Source organism: Vespula pensylvanica, chromosome 1 (assembly GCF_014466175.1).
Source record: "Vespula pensylvanica isolate Volc-1 chromosome 1, ASM1446617v1, whole genome shotgun sequence".
Classification (NCBI taxonomy): domain Eukaryota; kingdom Metazoa; phylum Arthropoda; class Insecta; order Hymenoptera; family Vespidae; genus Vespula; species Vespula pensylvanica.
The window spans coordinates 9,956,873-9,975,385 of NC_057685.1; the positions used below are offsets into that span (position 1 = coordinate 9,956,873).

The following is an 18,513-nucleotide window of genomic DNA, read 5'->3' on the forward strand; positions in this document are numbered from 1 at the left end:
TTCTCAATCATATTACTTAACGATAGACACGATTATCACTCTAGCCTTTCACATCTTCTATTTTGGATCGAAGGAGTCAAAAAAAGAAAAAAAAAAGTAAAAAAGAACGATATTATTTAAGCGATATCTTAGAGTTGAATATTCGTAAACTATAGAAAAGTTTTAAATATTCAATGCAGCTATGAAGTGCGAGGATGAATAAGGATTACAATAGCTTATCTGTGACGCAATTGAAAAAGTCGTTAAAGAGTTTTGGCGTATCTACCAAGGGTATAAAGCTAATTTAATCGCCAAACTGCTAAAGATTGATCCTGAAGGAAATTATGTTTCGAGTATGCAAGGGATCGCAAATGATAAAGTCGACGTAGAACTAATGAGTTACGTCAGAGTTGCGCAGTTCTTTTGAGAAAATCGTTCGAAAATTGGGATCATGGTGACATGTAAATACGTAATAGTCCCGTTTCTCTATCGACGAAATGAAGCGATTCGATTATCTATACCCACGAGAACGAACGGTGAAATGACGACAAATGAAATAAAATTCAATCGAATTAATTATCGTACCATGTTAATTACTAAATTCGCGCAATAAAGCGCAGACACTATACGTACCGACATACATATACTTGTGCAAGATCGAAGAGAGGGCTCTGATGAGCTCGGAGAGATGAAGGATGGGAAAGGATACTCGCGCTCTTTCATACCGGTATCCGCCATCAAAAATATACAAAACACCGAAATCCAATTATTGCGTGACTTCGAAATAAGCAAAGAATATCGCGGATGGTCTCGTTTAAATTTTAAGGGAGAAATAAAATGCTTGCGATCTGGCAATCACGACCTTTTATTGTAATGGATCGTTCGAAAGTATAAAACGAAAGAAAGAAAGAAAAAGAGAGATATTTCTTTTTTAATTTGTTTAGTTTGCAACCTCGATATCTTCATTCTTTTCCAAATGTTTCTCTGCCTCTCCCTGTTTCTTTTTCTCTGTCTCTCTTTTACACACACACACACATACATCAGAGATACAAGTAGCAATTTTTTATTAATCGAAGAGAATACAAAATAAAATAAAAAGCAACAAACGTACGAGTAACACAATTGTGAAACATTCAACGAGTCAATGTGATAAAATTTTCTTGATTGCAACGGACCATGTATAGACGAGGGAAAGGAATAAGAAGAAAAGATTAGAAAGGCTTCGTAATATTCGTGAGTGGCGCGAATATTCGTTAAAAGTAAGTGGTTTAAATGCAGAAAGTGCACGGTACCGCCATCTACGCGACGATAGAGAAAACTGGAAAGCACATCGAGTGTGCGTCTTTTTCATGTACATATGCAGCAGTAACTCGCGCGCTGCTATAGGACGGATTTCCCCTGAGGCATCTTTTTGTGCGAAGGAACACCCGACCGAGATACAAAATCGTTAAGCCGCCCTCACGTCACACGATCCTCGCTTCGCTGCTTGATTACTAGAGACCATTTTTCCTGTTCTCTTTTTCATCTTTTCAAAACCGATCGCCGGTTTCTTTTTTCCTACGAATCGCTACCAAAACGTGTTCTTTCGTCGGACTCACCGAGGAATCTCCTCGTCTGCAGCCTCTCTTACCTGTAATATGAAAGGAAAATGAAATAAGTTTAATTACAACCATACGATAATAATTAAGTGTGCTATAGGAAGCAATTTGTATTTAAAATTAACAAAAATTAAGATCTACATATATTTAATAATAAGCTACATACGTAAATATATACAGTATGTGTGGGAGAGGGAGCGCGTATGTGTAGTGTATTATATCCAATTCTCGTATGTATTCAAAACAAATAATGTGGCCCGTATGTGGCCCGGTTTTGACTTTTGTTTTTACAATGAATATTTTTTTAAATTCATATAAATAAATAATCTTTTTCTTTTCTCTCCGTCTTTCTCCACATATTCAATAGATATTTACTATTACTTGTACGTTTTCAATCATTCATAGATATATTAACATAGCTAAATATATATTTGTTAAGTCTATTAACTTGACTCGACTAAAATGTAAGGAAAAAGTTAACGCAGTACTAAAGTAATTTGACATTATATCGAAGGAAAAAAAGGAAAAGAGAAAGATTTAAAATAAAAATTGTTATCTAAAGATCTATCGTAAATCAAGAACCGATCGGATCTCAGCAAATAGCGGCGCATCATTCGTCTCTGACAAAGTGCAGACCCGCCGAGGCATCTTCCGCCGCTGGGAACTTCCGGTCATTATTTACCATCTAGATCGTCGGGAGACTTCGACCGAGTTCCTTCGCGCGCGAAACACGAAGCCGAAATCGCAAATTGATCTGGTCTCGTTCCACGACTCCGAATAGAGAAAGAGAAAGAGAAAAAGGAAGAGAAAAAAAGAAAAGCACCGTTTTTTATCGCCCGTTCACACATGTTTTCCTTTCAAAAACTATGCAAAAGAAGATCATGACGATTACGTTTCTACGTGATATTAATGATACATCAAACGGAATGAACGCTACAAAATATCATGCGTATCCTTATGAACCTTTCGGCATAGCTTTCATCATAGCTTTTTATATTATTCACATATTCACAGTTATAAAACAATAATGCAAACGAATCGGAAAATTCGATTAGTTTTTGATCGAATAAAAGGATGCAAAGGAAGCAATGAAGTAGAGGGAGACAGAGAGATAGAAAAAGAAACATGTCGCGTAGCAAAGAACGTAGATCGAACGAGAACTCTTGATATTCCGAGCTTCAACTTAATTGAGTTTTGATTATTTGTACCCGGTAACTGAATAGCATGCTTGCCAACCTGGTGGATATTTCCCTAACAATCCCGTGGTATGTTAACGTTAACGTTACTTCGTCCAATTCGCTCACCGAAATTGCTCTACACACACTACAGAAGGTTATAACGACGATCTGAACTAGTCGTGAGCTAAAGACGAGAAGTAAGGACACGTGTCAAATGAATCTTTGATAAAGCCAGACTCATCTCTAATGTAACCGTAACCACGCTTAACCACCAAAATCGCTCGCAAACACGTCGATCTATTAGAGGACGAGCTTATAGTGGTTCAATGTATCAAGCGAAACAACTTGTTCTGGTATTTGGTGCAACCGAGTTATTTGGAATAAAGACTAGGATAAATAGAAGCGTTTGCGAGAAGCGATAACGATTCGATAAGCCGAATTGGAGAAGTCGTCACGGCCAAAATTGCATCAGAAACAGATAACGATAAATTCTCGAAGGCTTCGCTTCCGCGTTAGTGTAATTATTCTCGTACGCGTTTGCATATCGTTTCAAGGTGAGCTCTCATGCAACCACATATTTTGACCCATTTGCCTAAATTTGGAGGATTTCGTGATGTTCTCTCTTGCTCGTTTGGACATTCGTAGGAACTGCGATTGCGAACGTCATCGTCTACGAGTAGAATTATCCTTGATAAAGGAAGATCACTTCCCAATAATCCACGGCATGCGCATTTACCTCGGAAACTAGGCAATAAATATGGCGTTTACACGGCAACCGAAGCTAGTCCACCTGCAGAGAGAGAGAGAGAGAGAGAGAGAGAGAGAGAGAGAGAGAGAGAGAGAGAGAGACAATGTGGAAAGGGTTGCTTCGGGTGGATAAATTCCTGGCCACGGTCCAGCGTTTCGAGTTGCAGAAGTCGTTTTCCGACAGACCCTTCCCGATACAAATGAACGTCCGTTCCCGAACACCAGCAGCAGCAACAGCACCAGTATCAGTCACTGAAACCTGGGAAACTGCGAAACTACGAAACTACCGTAGTAAATGGAGTCAGGTCTCCCGCGCAGTAGTCAAGACAATGGGAATATCGGAGGGAAAGAACGAGAACCGCTGAAAAGGCTCAGACGATCGATGAATTCCCTTTCTCTATCTCTATCTCTTTCTATCTACGATTCTTTGTACATACTTCATCTTAAAATCCAAGCAAAATGTTTTCACAAGCAAAAGTTCTCTCTCTCTCTCTCTCTCTCTCTCTCTCTCCTCCCTCTCCCTGTCTGTTTTTTCTTTTCATTATCCTGCACTGGCCTGCTACTTTGTCATCGAAATCCAGCTATATTCAAAGCAGCAACGCGATCGAATGAAATATGAACGACAAGATAAAGCGAGCTCGTTGCCGGGTAAAGTTTAAAGTGGATTACCAGCGTGTCAATTCTAAACGACTGGAGGACAAATCATGGAGCGCGACTCTCGACAAGTCCACGGGCCATTAAGCGACACACTTATCAAGCCGTAAAAACAAGCGCGGTCTAAATCACCTTTTTGATACCCTCCGTCCAATCCGCAGGGCATTAGGGGATCGCGTGCCGAGCGTGTTATCTCTTTTAACGCATGCATGACGGTACGTCGAAATCTTGCCGCGTTACACCAGATAGCATCGCTTCGAACGCACGTACGTGAACGCCAGCGAACACACGAGTTTTCGCCGTTATAAATCCCCAACAATAATTCGGTCCCCAATAAAAATGTTCACGAGAGATTAAAGCACACTCGTGCAAATAGTTAAGATTTTTATTATTAATTTTTGAAACAATAAAATCCATTCGCGGCGCCTTATCCGAATTCTATATCTAATAAAACGCTGACGTCTGTCAGGAAAAACGAGTTCGGGCAAAGGATGATATGAAAAGGAGGAGAAAAGTAAAAAAGAGAAAAAAAGAGAAAAGAAAGGAGTAAGGCAGAGAAAAATGTGCAAACGTAAGACGGAGACGCGCGAGTTGGTCTAACAATAAAACGAAAACGATGCAGACGGACAAAAGCAGAAAATAACACGGCGAACAATTTGAGAGATTACAGAGGACGGTCGTGGTTTCCGATCGGTTGAATCTGCCTCGTAACACGTTTCTCCTACCCTCTGTGCCCTTCGGGAAACCTCCCATTGCATTTTCGATTCTGCAGCTTGAATTTTGCAAAGCGACCGATGACGAAATTCGACATAAATAATTTCCGCATTTCTATCACACGAGGTCACGTTGTCGTCGTATTGCGGATACTGAAACACTTCGTACCTATCAGAACACATACATTACTACGTATTTGTGTGCTTGTATCTATCCTTGTGTTTGTTGTAAATAGACATATTCGTAGATTTGACGTACGCATACACGGTACGCTTCGATACGACAAGATACGTATGTATGTATTTACACTCAAATACTGATAAGAATACGTAAATGTCTATTTATACATCTACACATACGCTACCTTTCAGAGAAAACACAAAATAACGTACAAGCGTACGTCATTTTTATTACTTTTTGGGCAACATCCTCGATGCAATCTCTCTTTAAATTTCCACGTACATATATATGCACATCACTTTACAAATGTTTATACGCGACTTGAAAACATGGACGACCTTTTTTTTAGTCGATATTATATACTAGGCGTACTTATAAAATATATTATTGCCAGTTATTTATTAATTGAAGCTGTTCTAAAAAAAACAACTTTTTTAAAATGTGTATCGCTTAACATAATCTTTTCCTTTCTCGTAAAATCACTTTGTTATCATTAATCGTACAGATATCAGATATTCCAAAGATCCGATTCATCATCTCGTGTAAACATTCGTAAATGTCGAGAGTCGAGATTCCTGCATCGAAGTTCTCTCTAAAAAGGAGAAACCACGACGACGGAAGCAAAGATCTCGTTCCACGAGACGACAAACGTCATATCATTCTCCAACCTGCTCCACCATGTGCCTCCTCCTTCCTTCGCCTCTTTAACCACCACTTCTAGGTCCTTCCATAATCGTCTTACTGCGCTTACGTCTTCGCGCAATCTCATATCACCCGTTCATTCCTAAAAGGAGAACTTTATCGTCGACGTTGCTGACAGCAAGTCGTTCGCGCGATTTCCATCTAACCAAGTAGAGAACCGCGAAGATGGAGAGAGGCTGAAAGAGGAGAGAAGAGAGATAAGATGAGAAGAAGGAAAGGGAGAAGTACGGAGGGATTTCGAGAACGAGAAAACGTTTTCCAGTATCCCGACTATGTCTCTTAAGCAAAACGAGATGTCTTAATCGTCGTGACTGAATAATCGTCGATATAGAATACGCTTCTTGATCCTAAAAATTATACCGAGATAAAAGAAGAACAAGCGAAGAAAAAGAAGAAGAAGAAGATGAAAAAGAAATAAGAGAAAATAAAGGGTAAACAAAAGAGAGAAGGTTAGAGAAAGATCTTGGCACGAACGGTAGGGATCAGAGGGAAATGAGAAAAAAGAATTTTACGAATGTGTACCGTGCGATGCAATGAAGTCTCCATTGGTATTCGAGGGTGAGTAAAAGAGGGTGAGACCCTACGAGAAAGATCTGCGTCTCCAACGGTGCAGTTTATGTGGACACTGATTTGAAGCGAACGCTAGAAAATTTGACATTCCCGCCAGCTTTTCGGGCCACTGTTGGATTACGGTAGCGCACACTTACGTAAAGGCCGTCCCCAAGGAATGGGACTATCCCTCTGTCATGGTACTTCGTAGAAAAGAAGAAAGAGTCGGGCGAGTCCTGGAATATGTAAGCGAAGCTCTACGAAGAAGTCGCAGTGAATTTTTAGACGCAGTTGAGTTTGTCTACGAGATTTTATTCCTCTCTTTCTACCTTTTTCTCTGCTTCTATCCAGGGAAAATGATTTTCAAAATTGCAATGCGTCCATTGAGGATTACGTGCCCGTGCTTTAAAGTAAAGTATTTTTCGCAAGGTACATCATAGCCCATCTTATTTTTTCCTCAAGTTAAAACGAAAAAACAGTAGAAAACTCGTTTTTGACTATAACATAGATATGTACGTGCGTCGAGTTTTTTATGAAACGACGAAACATTCAGATTAAATCACTTTCAAAAATTCATTTTTCGCAATCGAATTTTGTTATCGATTCTTACGGATTATACGATATCCTTGCTCTCTTAGAAGATTCGAATGTTTTCTTTTCTCTTTTTGTGCTTGTGATCATTTTTATTTTAGAAGTTCGCAGTTTGATTTCGCAAGTATGCTCAGATAGTCTTTGACACAACGTTCATACATGTCTATAATTGTGGTATTTCTCTACTCTGAACTATTCAAAAAATAATTGCTATAAATGCGGCCAATTGTTTGTAGATCATCGCGAAATGGACCAATGATTCGACCCAGATATAAATCTGTGTAACACGTTAATAAAGATACAAGGAACGAGAGAAATGATTAAAAATCGAGACGAAAGGAGGTAAACTTGTAACGGTTAGAGATAAAAACTAACAAGTAAGATAAGTCCTTACTGTTAATACTGCATTATAGAAATTGACGTTGTTCGAAACTGCGTGATGATTGAGTCCATAGCTCGAACTCGAGCTCATTAACGAACTGAAACACGCGGTAGACCACCGATAAGGGTATTATCGTCATCTACTTTAACGGGCTGTTTATTTTTCCACGTTGCGTAGGAAGCGCCGTCCGCTCTGACAAACTCGATGGCAAGATAAAAATAAAATTTGCTGGAGGGCAGAATCAGATGATGTATGGATGTCGATGCTGCTAAAACGCTCGATCGCTACACACGTACCTGCATACGTACACGCATGCACGCACATACACACATTCCTACACACGAATCGTTCGCGTACAAACATGTATATGAGTGGACCCATTACAAGCCAAGTGAAATGAGAATATTATGCGTGGCTATGACAATCGATACCGCCGACACCTATTAATCAATGAATTTGCGGGCATTAACGTGTTGACTGTAGCGCGAGCTACCTAACCGTGGTTCACGGTTTAGGCGGATCGTTACGTTAGTCACTAAACGATAATTGATGCACGTCGTTTCTAAAGTGCTTTTCCCATGTAACTACCTGCCATCATCGGCATTCGATTTCTTCAGCTTGACGAATGATTCCGCAAATACCTAAAATAGAAACAGAACGATCTCAATGGGTAACTCCGTTTTAAATGTATTATATCGAACATCTTCGTGCTTGAAAATTATTCGCTATTGGTATAATAGGTATAAAGTCATAAAAGCAAATAGCTTTCGAATCTTTTAAGAGAGAAGGGACACGGCGTAGTCAGTAAGAATCGAGAGTTCCATTCGAAAGTATCTCGAATCGAAATGTCGACCGCGTAAGAGGACATTGATCGGGAAATGAAGTCGTTCTGGCTTCGTGAAAGCAACAAAACCGTCGCATTGCCCGCAAGTCTCTCCATTAATAGGTAATCCAATTCACGATAATGGCTTCTTAATACTCCTGGAGCCTTATCGCTCGATTTTTAATTCTCTCATAGTAGTAGCAATAGTCACGATAATCCAGCTTGGATTAAGTTATCGCGATGGTTGATAAATTCTTCCTACCCACTATATATTCGAGAGAAAACGGTACGAAGCAGTTTACAATGAAAAGATCGGAAAAGTACTCCTATACGATATCGAATTCCGCGACTCCTGACACTATGTATCCTCGAGTTTTCCACAAAAATCTCTCAAGAGAAAGTTTTTCTATCGTATATTGTATTCCATGGTTACGACATTGGAAAAGACTTTAATGATTCCAGAGTGAGGCCACCATCGACGAGCATGTTTACAAGTGGTTCTCAACAATTCACCTCAACGAGCAAAGAAAGAAAGAGAAAAGAAGTATAAAAGCAAGTGAAGCGAATTTCTATACTGTTATCGAATCTTTGGAAAGAGAGTCATATTTAAAAATAATGGCTTCTTCTTTGCAGTGTTTTTAGTCCAACATCCAACTTACCGATCGAAAGAACGAAGAATGATTCGTTTTGCAAGAACGAACAATAGGAACATATAACTTGGATAAGAACATATATTCATATTTGATAATTTAAAAGAGAATCAAGCAACGAAGAAGAACGATCTGTTTCAAAAAGGATGGTGTGGAGCGAATCAAATGGAAAGAATGAATCAGAGAGAAAAACGATACGAGACGAAGTGATAGAATCAAATGATAGAAAAAGTAAAATAGTCTGACTGCTTCAACTCGACTCTTGGAAAGTTCTTCGTACAAGTACTGCATCGCGTACATACTTCTCGTCATACTTTTTCTACCTCTGTTTTCTACTCAGCTATGGTAGTAGCGTACGACCATCGTCTAAGCGAGGAAATTGATTCGTGTTCTGTACTTTACATGATTATGACGACACTCGAATATAAATCGTTAACGACCACGACGTCTAGATTGCGTCTACTCGAGTCTCTCGTCAATTTGAAAAAAATATCGGAGAAAGTATACGATGAATAAATTTAATTACATTCTGAAGATATCGCACTAAGGAAAGAACCGTTTATGCGAAACGAATATCTTCTTATTCTGTACAGAAAAAAAACATGTAATTTCGTAAAAAAGCATTTTTGTGCTAAATTTTGTAGAAAAAGAAGTAGATATATTTACTTGTAATTGATTTAACATATAATAGAAAAAAAACGTTCAAACATAAATAAAAATATAATAGTCGATAAACTGTTAATGTCTTGGACAAGAATCCAACAAAAATCTGTAAAGTACATGAAAAAAGAAATAAAAAGTTCCGGAAAATATCCCTAGTATAGAAAGCTCAACAAACTAGCACACTAACCTATATAATTTCTTGGAAAGACAACCGTGCTATAGCGAGAAACAAATAGACAAAAAAAACTGTCTATGCTTCGTGAGCCCCCCATATATGGATATCGCACTCTCACCTATATAAATTCCGGGAATAAGTCTCAGCGAAGTGAGCAAGTAGAAAAAACTAACTTTTTCTTCTTCCTCGATGCGTGTAACTAAACTCGTTTTCCTACTGACACACTACTACTTTATATAAATTCTTTTATATAAGCTTAGTATGATTGCTATGAAAGCTTACCATTATTTAAATGTAAATAAAATACATACATACATACGTGACTCAATAAATAAAATACTGAAAAATTGTTTTATGGGATACTGGATGCTAAATATTATCGTACACAAAATAAATATTAAATACTGGTTTTACACTCTTCATATAGATTATTCGTATTGTCATTAATTGAAGTATTTGTATTTACAAACCTTTTACGTATCCAAATACTCAACATAATTAACTAGTTTGTCGTAAAATACGATTTAAAAATTTTTGTAAATTGATTTTTCTCTTATTTAATGCTAATTGAGGTAGTGGAGGGACGAAAGAAGATAAGATTCATCGCGTACATGCAACACACATCTTTTTACTCAACAAACTACTAACGACGACTTCTTTTTATAACATAAAAGGATGATATATGTACACACACACATATATATGTATACAATATATATATACATATATACATATATTAGTAAATAAAATAATGTATATTAGTTAACGGAGGGTTACGTATATTACACACACACACACACACATATATACCTGCAGAAGGATGGGGGACAGAGAGAGAGAGAAAGAGACGTTTGAAAGGTAACAAGACAGTTGAAAATGTGTTAACGAGGGCGCAAACAGTGCGAGAAGACGACCCGAGAAAATATGCATGGTAAATGCAACAGCAAGTTTCAAGCTGGCTTGATGTAATCAGAAAGGGGAATCCGAAAATGCGGCGAAAAGCACTGACGTGTAACAACAGTGCCGTTTGCGTAGCCGCGTTAGGAACTATGTTAAAAACTTATCGACCGACCGCGTTATTACGATTAGAGAGCGAAAAGTTGCCGAAAGCCGTGGCGCGTATTCGTGTTTACACAGCTATCACCTTGGACTCGAGAGTACCGGTTTGCTTCGCGCAAACATCAAAGGGAGAGATATCCAAGCTGCTGCTGCTGCTGCTGCTGCTACTAACTCACGATGACGAAGTGCTTGCCGAAGGCAAAAGCATAGATAGGAGGAAAATATTTTCTCGAAATAAACTATAACGATAACTGAGATAATTCAACGCGAAAGAATTTGCAAATTTATTCGGGGGAAAAAGTCGGCGGAACAACAGGCCTAAGAACGAAAACGGTCCAACGGGTAAATGGTCGCGTTAGCCATTGGTGGGACGTGTCCAAAAGTGAATTTTATCTACGTGCTCGGCGAACGAATATGTAGGTAGGTACGTCGGTTGGCCGGCACGGTACAATGGAGGACTACGAAATCAGAGATAAGTGGCGCTCGACGACGGAATTTAGGAATACCTTAGTGAACGACGGGCGGGGACACGAGGCGTGCTGCATTTAATATGCGCGGAGGGAAGGGTCGTTCGAGAGGGCCAAAGTGTCCTCAGAGAGAATAGGAGAGAGGGAGAGAGTCCTGGCCCTCTAATTTATACGATTGCGGGGCTAGGCCGCGTTTCCTACCATTGTTCCCCTCACAATAAGTCCGACGCTGCATGCTCGTGTTTCTTTACGGACGCGTTTCGACCCTTCGTCCTCATTCCTTCTCTCTCTCTCTCTCTCTCTCTCTCTCTCTCTCTCTCTCTCTCTCTCTTTACCTGCCGCGAAATTTACACCAAGCTCCGCGACATTCGGCACGCCCGTCTAGAATGCTACGACTGAAACGTATCGTTTCTGTATCAAATATCCGTTTCGGTCCGCGACGGCATAGTCGACTCGATTTAAAACGCGTGGGAATACTTTCGTCGAAACGTTAGACCTTATACGTTACACGTGTCTAGACGATACAAAATTCCTATTTATTTTACGGAACACGTTTTCTATTTATTTCTTTTTTTTTTCTTTACCGACCTACGTAAATAATCGAAGAAAAATATAAAAGGAAAAGTCGATCGAGCAAATCTATCGTCCTTAAAATCCTTTAAAATCTAAAATCCTCTTTCTTTTTTTGTACTAAATTCTAGCAGCGTCTTTACACACAGAGCTTACCAACGGGAAAACAAATTCCCTTCGTTTATTTTGCCTCTCTTATATTCCTTATTGTCGCTTCTAACGCCTGGATTAACGTTCACATGAAACGTTCCACTATCGTCAGATTTATACAGATATAAAGAAATATAATAATAAACGAGACGAGAATTATTCTCGTTTCTTTGGAAAAATTGTAAAAATTCTCGAAACGAGAGTACTTTACGAGAAGTAAGATATGTTTGGAATCGAGAATACGAACAGATTCTATGGATAGAAACGAAAGACTAGGATGGGAGATATTGTAAAAGTTAGTTAGGGAAATTCGAAAACTTGAATCGAATGTAGAAGAGAAAGAGAGAAAAGGAAGTGAGAGGAGAGAGCTTCTGCTCGGGGTTGGAAGAGAAAGACGAAGAAAAGATCTGGAACGGATGAAGTAATCTTGCCTCGTTAAAGCCGTTGGAGAACGATGAGGGTCTTCGATGCTCATTCGGGAATCGAAAGGGAAAGAAGAGGGTCGTCCAGAGAAGTACCCAGGCTGATCTTTCGAACTGCGGACTCGCATCAATTAACGCCGAAACTCCACAGCGGAAACTTCAAAGGCGACGAGCGCTCTACTATAAGACACCATCGTGCTAACTCTCTCCACTACCATTGTTTCTCAATCGATGATCCGTCGCCATTTTCCTTGAGTACTTTTGTTTTTTCAGTGTCTATTTTACGAGCCTTTATCGTGATTCCTTCAAAGTCGATAATAATTTTAATTTTATATCAAACGGATTCGAAAGGAAAAAAAAATTAAAGGGAAGAAAAAACGAATAAAAGTTAGCAAAAGGAAATATACACGTTGGCAATGAGAATCGATCCGGCGAAAATAAGCTTAATTTCGCTGAGTGAAATCGCTGCCAAATGTAATGCGTCTCCCGTTGGCCGACGAGTCCACCGCAAACAACCCCTCTTACGCTCACACAGAAAGCTCCTGCCTACCGCTGAAACTCTATCGACGGATTAGCGACCGCGGGATCACGGCAAAGAAAGCAGCAAAAAAGTAGAGAGTGGTAAAGTCTTTACAGAAGAGTAAAAAGACAGAGGGTAGTGGTACAGAGAGAGCCGACACATGTTTGAAATGTTTTTTCTTCTATTGGCAAAGTTCACCATCGTTAATGACATATTTTTCTCTTACTTGTGTACTCCTACTGCTATCGATAAAATACAAAATGTACAGACGAAGAAAAATGCCAATGTTGATCTTTGATCGGGAAAAATCTCGCCAAAAGGGAGATGCTACATCAGTTAGTCCGTTTACGTCCTCTTTCATTTCAGACATGAATGCTACTATCAGAAAAATATTGCGTTCTCTAAGTGCCAAAAACAGCAGCGACCCCTCGTTCATCCGTTCGTCTGTCATCGCACTATCGGACGATATCTCAAATCTGTGAATAAACATGTGGAAATAAATTCTTTAGCATTAAATATTTGATTTTCCACAGATAATAATCGATATAATAATAAACACAAATATGATTAAAGAAACATGATTTTTTTCCTTCCTTTAAAAAAAAAGATGATCGATTCTACGTGCTTTCTACGCTCCTCCATTCGACCTATCGAGGCTGCTTAGCTAAAGATTTCGTAGCTATAGGAAGATTTCGCGATTCAAGCGAGCCACCACCTGTGATCCAACCGACATTTGCGCGAAACATAGATACCAGGAAACATCGTTGCTGCAACTTTTATACATTTACGTCGATCGACAATGTAAATGCTGCACGACCTCGCTATATCATACAGAGACCCGCTTCATGCTACTATTTATGCCCCCACAGCTGGCGTCGACGTCACAAAGTCGAAACTGCAGTTTAAAACTTTCGTTACGACCCCGATGCATATGTATATAGCGTATTTACTTGTATGTATATATATGTGTCTATATCTAAGTGTTCATGTGTCGAAAGCTATTATACGGATAAAGAATTATATTCGATCGCAATAGTAAATTTTATGAAGTGTATAGTATATAATGCAATATAATCACCTCTTCAATGTAAAATACTATCGGGAAATAAAAAATTTCTTGAAAATTTTTTTTTTGAAATCTAACAACTTTTTCGTTTACTCAATTTCCAATTGATCACTTTGCATATTATATGTTACATACCTTAATATATCGTAATAGTAAAGGCCAATCGCGTCAATCTCCTTTATATTTATAAGTATCAGCTTGTGAAAAAAATTATTTTGCGATCTAACGTTCCTTCTTTAAATTAAACTCCTAATCAAAGTTCTGCCATAAACTTTTATCATTTGACAAAAAAAGAATAGAAAAGAAAAAAAAATGTAAAAGAAAAAAAGAAAGAAAGAAAAATGCGGAGGGTTACGTAACGCGATAACTCACGATACAATAGACTCGGTCGTAGCTTAAGTTATATCCGAGAACTTCTACGAAACAAATCGAGGTTTATCTAGGTCGCTAACTGTGCAACGATATTCCTCGTACTTTCTAACGACGTTATTAAATAATGACGTGAAGAATCCACAACAGTAGTTGGAGTTCGATCCATGAAGAAACTAACTCAAAAGGTAAGGTTCGAAGTCAAGTAGCATCTCTAAAGACGGAAATAAAAGAAGGAAACGTGCTTCAAGGTAGATAAGTGATCACGATCGTCCGATCACGATCAGTCTCCTTGTTAAAACGTTCGTCGACGATTAATTATTTAGAGATTGAAGCATATCCACTATGCATATGTCCGCAGTCACGCTCGAGGCAGCACGGTGTTCTCCAACCTTCTGGCATTACCCTCTTCGTTCTACTCCGTTGATTTCTCTTTGTCTACGGTAAACAATGCAGTGATTACCCACTACATAGTGATTGGTCACACTCATTAACTTTAACTCTCTATCATTTGAGAAAAAAATTACATAATAGAACATTGGCGTATAATATTAGAAATGTTGCATAAATTTGCTGATAAATTTCGTTTTTTTTTTGCACATTTTAAAGAATAATAATAATATCTGAATTTTATCATCATACACATGTGATACATCATTAAATAAATTCTATATATTTGGACCGTCAAGTAGCCGGAAACAGCATTATTTATTCTCTTGATATTATAATTATGATTAAAAGACCATCTACGTTTTAGTAAAAATTGTTCGTCTTCGTTCTTTCCTGATCAATATTACAACCATATACATAAGTTCTCAAATACAATGGGTCACAGATATCTACAGAGGTATATTTCTGGAGCTAAATGCATCCTAAATATAAGATATAAAAGACAGAAAAGAGCAAGAGCTAGGATTATGAGGCACACTATCGTCGTGGCCTTCAACGGAACGAATCGATTTTAGTCAGCAGCTGTTGTGGACGGTTTAAATGATAATATATCCGACGGGAGTCTCTGAGTGTCTTGGAAAAATCCGTTTTGTGGCGAAATCTCGATTTTTGTTTTAGAGAGAGAAAGGGAGGGAGAGAGAGAGAGAGAGAGAGAGAGAGAGAGAGAGAGAGAGCACTAGTACTGTAAGTAATAGAGCTGGTAGAACGTAGAGTTAGAGAAGGTTAGAGCAGCGGGCCGTTACGATTCCCGTCGCCTAATAATCTGTTTCGTCGATCGCAGCTTCGCGTAATTATGGACCTACGATACGCGCGTCCCAACTCTCTCTCTCTCTCTCTCTCTCTCTCTCTCTCTCTCTCTCTCTCTGTCTCTGCCTCTCTTTACTCTTTATCCAAGCTATGCGTTCCGTGTATGAACCGCCTTCTCTTTATCCCCTACCACCACAACCTCCCCTCTCATACGTTGCACCACGACGAACCGAAGCGTTAGTATGCGCAGCCCCAAAACCGCAAGACCTTCCTGCACCACTCTAAAACACACGTTGCCTCGATGAGCCTGAGTGTGAGAGAAATGGAGAGGGTGGTAAACGAGGTGAACAGGGAAAAGGGGATGAAACCGCCCAAAGTACGTTCACCGCACACGTACGAGGACACTATCTCCGGCAGCAGACGTCGCTGAAGATACTACCAAGCTTACTACGGAGTTACCGTTGCTTCATTTACCGGTATTGTTGTTACCCGATCTTCTTCCTTGCTTGCTCTCTCGGATCTTCTCTCTCACGACGACTTTCTCCTTCCGATGCACCGAGTTATTGGCACGAGCTTCCACGCCGTAACATCTTCGATGGTATGAGGAAACACATACAAAGCTATCTCAACGCTATATTCCTCCGCATTATGAAAGCTTCTGTTTCATCCAATTTCGATACCTACTCCGAGAACACGAGAATAGCTAAACACATATCATAGCCGACTCCTCGCGTAAAGCATCAAGAGCTGAGGTCGCAATATGCGAGAACGATGTAACGCGATTAATCAGTATAGTATATCATGATTGTGCTGGTCCTATGATTGAAAGATCGTGATTGTGAAAGATCTCTAAAGATGTCGGCGATTGTACTCACGATCGTTTCTTTTTCTTCTTATCCCTTTTTCCTTAATAAGGAATTAATTGTGAGAAAGAGGAAATAACGAATCTTCTTCAGAAGGATAAATTATGTTCTGCGAGTGAAGTTAAATCAAAGATAAAACTTTCCCTATCAGGTAATACACATTTCTGAGTACTAATATACACGTACAAAGAAGAGACTTTTTAAAATTTAATAATAGTGGTAATAGTTACATGCGTGGATGAATCAGATAAAATCTACGATCGTAAATGAATAATGTACGAACAGACCTGTGCACCTTAATTACTCAACATGATTATCGCGATGAAGATATGACATCCGATTCTTATGAACGTGTTTTTCTTGACTTTGAATGTTTTTCTCTTTAAGTTCGACTGGTGTAAAAAAAAACCTTTCACACAGTACGTTCGGTTGATGCATTTACGAAATTTTAGAGAATAAAATCGAATAATTCGAGCGAATATCGATATCGATTCGAAACGCGGATTGAGTTTCGAGGTAATGTTATCGTTTCTCCGGCAACGATACGTAAATAATTCATAAAGGCGATTCTTTCCTTCGTAATCCGTTACGGAGAGGCAAGGAAAGAGTCCGAAAATGCTTCATGAAATTGATACAACCGAACTTTCGACTTGTGGAAAGAAAGAAGAAAAAGAAAAAGTAGTCTCGGTAAACCATTAATAATCCGTATTACGGGAGTGCCGGCTGACGACGAGTCACTCGCTTTTTTCCCTTCCGCAAAATGACAATAGAGTTTCCTTATAATGTATCTATCGTACAAATGCATATTATATCATCCCATCCAGCATATCCGACGTGGTATATATGTGTGTTTGTGTGTGTGTATGTTGCTACGAGATGGAGAGAGAGAGAGAGAGAGAGAGAGAGACGCACAGGTGGCCCGTATTTTATTAGCTTACACTCGTTGACTATAATTTGCGACGTTAGCTATCTCTTGTTTTAGCTGAAAAGTAAACTCATTCGACACCTCTCTTTCCACATCTCGTGTCATTGAAAGGAAATATTGGAAACATACTTATTAGAATTATCAGATTCGAAGATTTTATCGATATTCCGTACACGCCCAGGACATTAAATATTTTTAATATATCGCAGAGACACGCGTTTGATTAAACAATTTTTTAAATTGGACCTGGTCGAGATTACGAGAAATAAATGTTTCGGTCGAACCGACTATTTTACATTGCTGAGTCTTTTTTAATCTCAGTTTTTTCTAATTATTAAGGTTAATAAAACGATAGTGGTGCTCGAACGTTCGAATAGACAGGTAACGATATTGGACGGTAACGATCCTGGGGACACTAGGAACTAGTTTACGTTCATTAATCACCGCACCTGTTCCACATCCTAGGAGAGTAACAACACGCCTACGTGCATGTGTGAAAAGTCTTGTGCTGATGAAACACCTTTCTCCTCTAATGTAAACGAACGTGCCTCGAGTTCGTTCTCCGGCATTTTTCTCGTGACTAAGACGATGGTACTACGATGACTCTTAACTTTCTAATATTTATTCAACGCTTCTCGTTCAATTAGAAAAGAAATAGAAAAAAATATACAACGTATTCCATGATTATTTTCGGCCATGGAAATAACAAAATCCAATTTTTCTAAGAAGTTCGCGTTTCATGGCTGAAAACGAAGATGTACGGAGAATAAAAATACATTACGATATTCTCTTAATTACAACTATAGTCATTATGCAAGAAATTACCCGTTAACCGCAAGTATCGTGCGATAACAAAATTTCATTCATTTTTTTTCTTTTTTTTCTCGCGTGATATTCCTAAACGAACCAACAAAACATCGAAAAAGTTTCAAGCGTTTTAAGGAAGTGTCTTTGCTACCTGATCAAGGTTCTTCCATTTCAACATAATTTAAATCGGTGAGCCGACAGGGTGTCACGCATTTACTTCATTCCGTACGTAAACTACGACTTCTTGGGTTTCACAAGCGTCAGTTACTACTCTTCGCGGAAGAATAATGGCTTTCGTTGAGGTATGTTACTCTTCAACCAACGGTATTCTAGTTTTTTTCAAGAAAGTTCTCTCCTTCCTTTCAAATATTCCGAGTAAATCCATTATTTCTTGGAACAACTGCTGAGTTAGTTAAGATTACTCGAAGTTTAAGAAAGGTCATGATTCACCAACTAAATAACGTATCGTCGCAACATTAAATAAGCAGACATCGAACAAGTACTAAAAATGTC

The 18,513-nt window shown here is 38.8% G+C and overlaps 1 protein-coding gene and 1 long non-coding RNA gene across 8 annotated transcripts in view; one reads left to right on the forward strand and one right to left on the reverse strand.

Moving 5' to 3' along the window:
• The window catches only part of LOC122632890 (RNA-binding protein Musashi homolog Rbp6), a 583,922-nt gene that overhangs the window by 414,867 nt on the left and 150,542 nt on the right, over positions 1 to 18,513 (reverse strand). The gene's annotated exons all lie outside the window — the stretch shown is intronic.
• Positions 5,840 to 9,804, forward strand: LOC122632931. Its single transcript, XR_006327972.1, has 3 exons — positions 5,840 to 6,730; positions 7,129 to 7,234; positions 8,560 to 9,804. It is a non-coding gene; the product is annotated as an uncharacterized LOC122632931 (long non-coding RNA).